We start from the raw sequence: 7,536 nt of genomic DNA on the forward strand, positions 1-7,536 counted from the left end.
AGCGACCAATTCCCTGTTTTTTTTTTTAATAGTAGACACCTACGATGCTAAAAAAAGAACGCACATGTGACGTGTCGCGCTAGAAAAATTAATGAACTTAATGCCGAGTTGTTTTCCTCATTGGCGATAATGGAAAACATGGTCAGAGCTTTTCAGGGAATGTGAACTCACGAAGGCTTTTCTATATTTGAGAAAGTAATCAGGGAACCTTATAATAAAGCTTTCCTGTATTACATTAGGAAAAAATAAAAAAAAATCAGGAAAACCTTGGATGACAGTGGCAATTTGCCGAAATGCACAAGAACGGAACAAACTTTTCAATCAATTTCCTCAGAACAGGAATACTGCTAAACTGAAAGAATAGAAAACATTTAAAAATAAAGTAAATACAGACATAAGAAAAGCCAAAAAGATGCACATTATATAGGCGTCAGTTTGAACACGTGGACAAACCAGGCAAATTATGGAAAGTTTATAATAAAGTAACAAACACTGTGAATAATGTCCCACTTCCAGAAGAAATGACAGTGCGCGGAAGGAGTCTTACTAAATCTTAGCAAGCTGATTGTTTCAGTGAGCACTTTGTTACGCGTGTGAAACGCCAACCCAACCTAAAATCGCCATGAATTCTGGGGTTTTATGCGTGTCAAAACCACGATCTGATTATGAGGCACGCCGTAGTAGGGGACCACTATACGGGATCTTTAACGTGCCCCAATGCACGCGACACGGGTTTGTATTTCGCCTCCATCGAAATGCGGCCACCGCGGCCAGGATCTGATCCCGCAACATCGTGCTTAGCAGCGCAACACGACAGCCACAAAGCCACCATGGCGGGTCTTAAAACCGCAATAGGATTCCTCAAGTTACATTAAAACCTGCGCAAATGAATAAATTTTTTTGGAACCCATCGATCTAACTGAAGAACATAATTTTTCATTAAACAGTCAGTACGGCTGGACCCGATGACATCAAAGGGTGCCCGATTAAGACAGCCACATCCGCTATTAGCTTTCCTCTAGCGCACATATGTTATCGTACGCTTTAGCTCGGGCCCAACTCCGACGCGGCCTATTCAAATACATGCAAAACGCAAGAACGTTTTCCTGAGATAACCCCTGGACCGATTTTAATGAAATATGTTGCATTTGAGAGAGAAAGCTAAATTCTAGTCACTGTACCGGACCTCGCGGTTCGCGCTCGATGCAAACGAGCTTCAACTAAATGTCAGTAAAACAAAGCATGTATTCTTTAGGCCTCGAAGTACGCTGGTACATAATCCTTTGAGTATTTATTTCTGTAATGATAAAGTAGAGTGCACGAAGAGTATAAATCTTTGGGTGTTGTTTTTCATTAACATTTATGTTAGAATGAGCACGTTAACCACTTAAACTTGAAGCTGTTATGCATAATAGGTGATTTAGGAAGGATGAAACATCAGATACCATTAAGTCTGTATTTTTCTTTGACACACATACTGTATTGCATCCTCATATGGGGCATAACTACTAGTGCTAATATGAAAAACTAGTGACGTTGCAAAAAAAGAAGTATATCCCTGCCGTTGAAAGTTTGCTATACACAGACTCTACTAGGGATTACCCTGACTGTTACGCATTATTATTTGTAAACAAACTACACACGTGCAGACTCACGAAATATAGTTATGCTGAGGTTGAAAGAGATTCACAAAAATATTGAAAAACTTCTCATGATAAACAGAAATTTTCAGCTCAGTAATGTGTGTTATCGATTGCCAAAACGAAGGACAAATTATGCTATCCCTGCTTTCTTCAATGAAAACAGAAATTTTGAAACTGAAATTCAGCAAGCAAAGTGTCTGAGGCATTTCACAAAGCTACTTTATAGAGATCTGTCAATGAATACATCCTCCTCTTGCTATTTTTTTCCCAGCGCTTTGGTAATACAAAACTTGCCACTTTTCTTTTTTGATGCTAGACTAGCTCTATTTTTCCGGTGTGTTTAAGTTTACGTAACGATATTTGCCTCGATCGGCCAGTCGTGCGACAGTTTTGCGTGTATTCGCGGGCTTCTTTCACGCTCGGAAAAACGCTTTTATGTAGCACGTATTGAGCAACAGAAAGATGTATTGGGAAATTTTCATATTGCTCTACAATTTTTTTCATTGACACTTTTAATCTAACTATAACATTTGAGAAATTAATTAATTAGAACTAATTATGTAATTCGGCGGAATGCAAAAATAGTTTCAGTATCTCCAAGCGACGGCAAACAACATTACCTTTGTTCTGTCGAGCTACGTGGTATTGTCCTATTTTTAAATCTTGGTGCATGATAGTTGGGACACCCTGTGCAGAAAGCAGCGATTTTATTCTAACTTTACAAACCTTGCTCTGTAGCTTTAAAGAGAGCGACATTTCGCAAACGAACTATTAAAGGCTGGACGTTGACCAGGCGCGCGGTAAAAGATCTGTCGAACCAGTTCAAGAGAAGTTTATCTTGCCACGTATGATCGTATGTATCTATGTATACATACGTACAGTGTCGCGCGAGGTGACATAAATGGGAACACCAAATCCGCAAGCTACTGAAACGTTGCATTACAAACGACATCTCGACGATCTGCCTGAAACAGTGAAGTTGCATATTTCGCGACGCGTGAGGCAAGTTACGCGCCCCACCCTTGTCGTAGACAGTGCACCCGTAATAGTAAGGACGTAGCCGTACTGAAATAAGAAATTGTTGCATGCGCACCTCGATAAAGCGCGTAGACGACTTACGCCGAAACTGACGTCCGTTCACGGTTAGAAATCAATGCAGACTTGCTCAGACAGGCACATGCGAAGACCACGGTTTAACAGGGGTGCACGGCTTTTTTTCCGCAGGCCACAATGCCACCTGACGCCCAGTGGAGAGGTACCTACATACCACACTATGTATGCGCACAAACGCCTCTCGCGGGCTCGTATTATGGCATTGATGCTTACACGTATAAATGAGTAGATCGTATCCGTGCACTCTGATATTGCCATAGGTTCCCACTAGTCTATAAGTTATGTTTTCTGTTTAAATTTATAACGCTATGTTTGGCCACCGGTTCCCGCTTTTCATATCCTGGTAACTTGAGAACACTTTCGGAAAAGTTCCAAAATAGGACATCGATGCACTAACGGAAACAATAGAAGGAAAGGCCCGCAATCGCCTTTTCTTGTTGCTGCTGTTCCCGCGTGGATGTATCGTACATTGGTATCTGCCCATACACGTTGCCCTTGCTATCGTCTCATTTTGGCGCTGCTGTTTTCAGTTGCTATGAATAAACTGGCACGAGCACGGACGGTCATAATGTGGAGTTTTGGCGTTCACGATAAAGCGATCCACGCCTTGCAAGCGCCGTTCCACGCGTTATGAGGCTGCGTCATTCACCCGTGAGAGGCGCCTGCCGGCGAGGCCAACATCAAAGCCTGCACAAACAGATTCTGCCAAAACTACAGAAAGAGCCACGCTCGCCTGTCGTAAGCGTCTCGGTTCGGACGCGCACCCAACACAGTGCACAGAGCACGCTGCACAAACGGCTCATTTCCGTCAAGTTTCTGCACCGACAAACGCCTCGACTGTACCTGCTTCGATCCCCGGTATTGTCCCACTTAGCTTCATTTGGCCCGACACCAGGTGGCGGAAATGACACGGCGGTCTCTCTCGAGAGCTCCTAGGCGAACGGCAGAGATGCCGCGCACTAACAACGCCCCCGTCCCGCTTCTTCCTCTCCGCTACCCGAACCGCTCATCATCCGAAATTACGGCTGCTAGCGGAAGACCCCGTCGGATAAGCGCTTCGGTTGACAGTGCGAGCTGCGCGTTTGCTTCTGCCTCTCTCATTTCTTGCTCTGTGCGTGTTTGCTCAAACGAGGGAAGCTTCGAAAAAAAAAAAAAAAACGACTCGGTCGCGTCTTTTCGCCGCATTATACCTCGCTTCCACATGGATTTTCAAAGGCGGCGTTTAACGGCGGGTTTCCCGAAGGTCTACTTCAGTCACGTGCGTATCTGAAGTAAGATATGAGATTAAAAGGCCTCCGCGTGTCGCGGTCATGAGGGAGAGGAATTTCTGAGCGGAAACATTGCGGTGTTTTCTCTTGAACCGTTTGCAAGAAGGTCTACATGGGGACGGGTGTGCGCAACGCGACAGGAGGGTGCAATATTAGCGTCGACAAACCTTCAAGGCAAATGAGTAAATATATAAAAAAAAAATCAGTGCTCACTATCTGCATTCACTCGTGAAAGGAAGACACCCTGCACAGCATCCATGAAAGGCTGAACTGCTTATTACAGGAAACACCATCAACATTGAGAACTTGTGGGTGTCGTTGCCGACGGATTCCTTTCTTGCGGCCCTCACGTCATTTCTGCAGGTGATGCTTGCGGAGTCGCTGTCGGTGGTGGTGGTATTTCATGATTGTACAAGGAATTTTATTAATAGAATTAGAGACTTCCAGACACAGGCACAGCGCGCTCACAACTGGCATACGCGCATGATTGAATGCGTTAGTGCGTTAAACAGGCGTAGGAAACGCTTGGCAGCTCGTACTCACTTTCGCTTTGATATGGGCACGTAAGTCCAGGGCCTAAGCGAATACAACCTAGGGTGCACCTAGTAAATGTGAGAGTTAAGGTGATTAATTGGTTAAAATAATTGCAAATTTAAGTGGCAATTAAACTTATTGAAAGGCATGACCTGTGTCCTACACTATACTTATAGTGCAGGACACTGCATGAGACTCATTGTTTTGAACGAAAACAGTTAGTTGTTCCTGGTTAAGAAACACGTTAGGCAGCAACAGATACGAATGTAAGCGTCTATGAGGGTTAGTGTCCAGTTTTAGATACAAACTAGCTTCCCCAATTCAGATTATCTGTCCTTACCAACTAACGAAATAGCCTAATGGCAGCAACATACATCTATTCAGATCTTCTTCACATCGGACAATTTCAGACATTGGTATTTTTATCTGCCACGATTACACTAATTTTGTGTTGTGGTTCAGCATACAAATATTTCTGTTCATCTGTCGTCTTTCGCAGATCGGCTTCTCATTTGCTGTGCCAAAAGGAAGCTCGGCCCAGTACGTCAACATTCACAAGCTTGCTATCTACGATAAAGCTGGCTCCGAGTGACGTTGTTAATTTGCCACATTCCTGAATAAACAGTTTCGTCTGGCTAGTCGAATACTTTGCTTTTCTTTGTGATGCTGCTAGATAAAAAAAATGTCCGACGGTTACGATATACCCTAAAGCGAAATTTGAGCGTGTTTTCGTTTCGCCATATATTGAAGTAAGGATTTTCAGACCGAAATCGCCGCACAGACTGGCAGTGGACCAGTACCGTCAGAGTCTTCGCATAGGGATCGCAGCATGGGAACACTGGCATGCTCAGCGGCATCGGAGCCAGCTGTGGAAAAAGGCGCCGATGAACGCGCGAGCAGTGGCGCGAGCGCGTTCGCGCGGTTACGCCGAGGGACGCCGACGCTCAAACCAGGAATGGATGCCTAAGAGCGGCGCTTTAACGTTCAGGGCCCGTATTCGCAGAGTTTTAAAGCGAAAGCTTTACTACGCCAGCCAGTGAGCCATTTCAGCTCGGCGCGCCGTATGCCGTATGCAGGAAGCCGTATGCTGCATGCCATATGCCGTGGCCGACGAACGACCTTGAGCCGCCGTTGCCTAGCAACGCCGCAGCCGCGCTCCAACAGATGGTGCCGCCGTCGACGCCGCTACTGTCGCCGCTCGCTCCACCACATGCCCCACTGTGCTCCCCTAGGGTAGAGGGAGAGGAGGTGTCGCCTCGCGGGGCATGCATATATATATATATATATATATATGCGTGCTTCGCCTCAGTGTATTTAGTCGTTATGGAGAGCGCTCAAGAGACACCAGAAGCGTAGCCAAGCAGCTCTTGCTTTCGCAATTCAACTAGGGTTAACCAGAGCTAAACCACAGGCATTTTTTTATCCCGCCCGCGATGTTTCATTGCTGAGACGATCTTCCCGGCCGCTATATTGCGCCGGTAATTGTCATGTCTAGTGGCACCTGAACGCCGCCCAATAGGGAAGCTCTTGTAAATGCGGGTCCAGCATCTGCGTCCGACCGCTTATGTCCAGCGCTCGTCGCGTTTATGTCGCGTTTTCTTTGTCTGCGTGTTTTCTTAAATTGTACGCTGCCAATGTGAACGTAATTTGTGAATTGAACTCCAGGAGCTGAACCATAGCGAAAATTTTTAGTGCATCTTTGTATGGTGCAAAGCTACGGGTTAAATTTTGACCACGTGCAGTTCTGTAACGCGCATGGCATGATATGTCGCAACGCACGGTAAACGCTTGTCGATTGTACGTACAGAGAAGCACGACACATGTCTAGCTACATTTAAGGATTCTGCACCTCTTGCCTCTGCCATGGTGGTAACGCTAGATTTTTATATATCCCGGCCTCTATCGCATCGCATTGCTATGCTATATCAGAGTTTATCTACTTCACGGGAAGAAAAGTGGCCAATATAACACCCAACGCAAGGGCCTATTAACAATTGTGCCGAAGGCGTCCGTCTCAAGTTTACTCTGGGCACGGCAGAGATCTTGATTTTCGTTGGTGCCATTCAATATTAGGCAGTTGAGTGAAAACGTATTGGTGGGCCCATACGGCCGGACAGAATATCAACGAAGCGAGCCATCAAGGCACTCTTGGAATTTTTTATCAACACGGGCCTAGATTCAAGACTGAACGGGGCCCTATGAACACGAACGTGCATTACTCGTATAATCGCACCCTATACTAACCTAGCCTATCTTCATACCCCATTTTTCCTCCACTTCCCCGCTGAGCAGAGTAACGGGCTAGATGAGATTAACCTCAGGCCAACCTCTCTGCGTTTTCTCAATAAGTTATATCTTATGCTATAGTGAAGCGTTCCCTGCATCTGTGGATGGTCCTCTTCGGTGCAAAAATAAAGTTTAGATTTGCGTGACACCTGATATGTCACCGTGATGTGCGATACGTTAGGCTCTCTGCGCATGCACAGCCTCCCCGCGGTAGACTTGCCGAGATCAATTAATGTTTTAGCAAGTCATCATCGCGTACCGTGCTAGAGTTTAGAAAAAAATTAAGGATGCAGTTAAGGATCGCTCACGCATGACCAAGATAATTATAATGATGAGGATGAACCCTAGGCCCTTTGCATTGGGCAGGAATGTGGAAAGGTCCAACGCTAATGCTGTTGCACCTCCGCAGCTGGCCCGCTCTATGCAGTCTTTCTACTTCTAGAGCGATAAAATAAACAGTTCATCTCAATTTTTTTTCATATACACTACCCTCTCAGTGCGAGACCTTTCAGGAATGGCTAAAGAAGTTGCTTCCAGAAGTAATAAGTCAAACATGACACAGCACACATTAGCATGCACACTATATTACTTCAAAACATTGCTAATAATCTGTTCTCAGTGCGAGATGGGACTGAGCAATGGCTGTTTTTACAATTTATATATTACGGTCGTTTTACACACAGCAAAGTAGC

This window comes from Dermacentor variabilis, unplaced genomic scaffold (assembly GCF_050947875.1).
Source record: "Dermacentor variabilis isolate Ectoservices unplaced genomic scaffold, ASM5094787v1 scaffold_12, whole genome shotgun sequence".
Lineage (NCBI taxonomy): Eukaryota > Metazoa > Arthropoda > Arachnida > Ixodida > Ixodidae > Dermacentor > Dermacentor variabilis.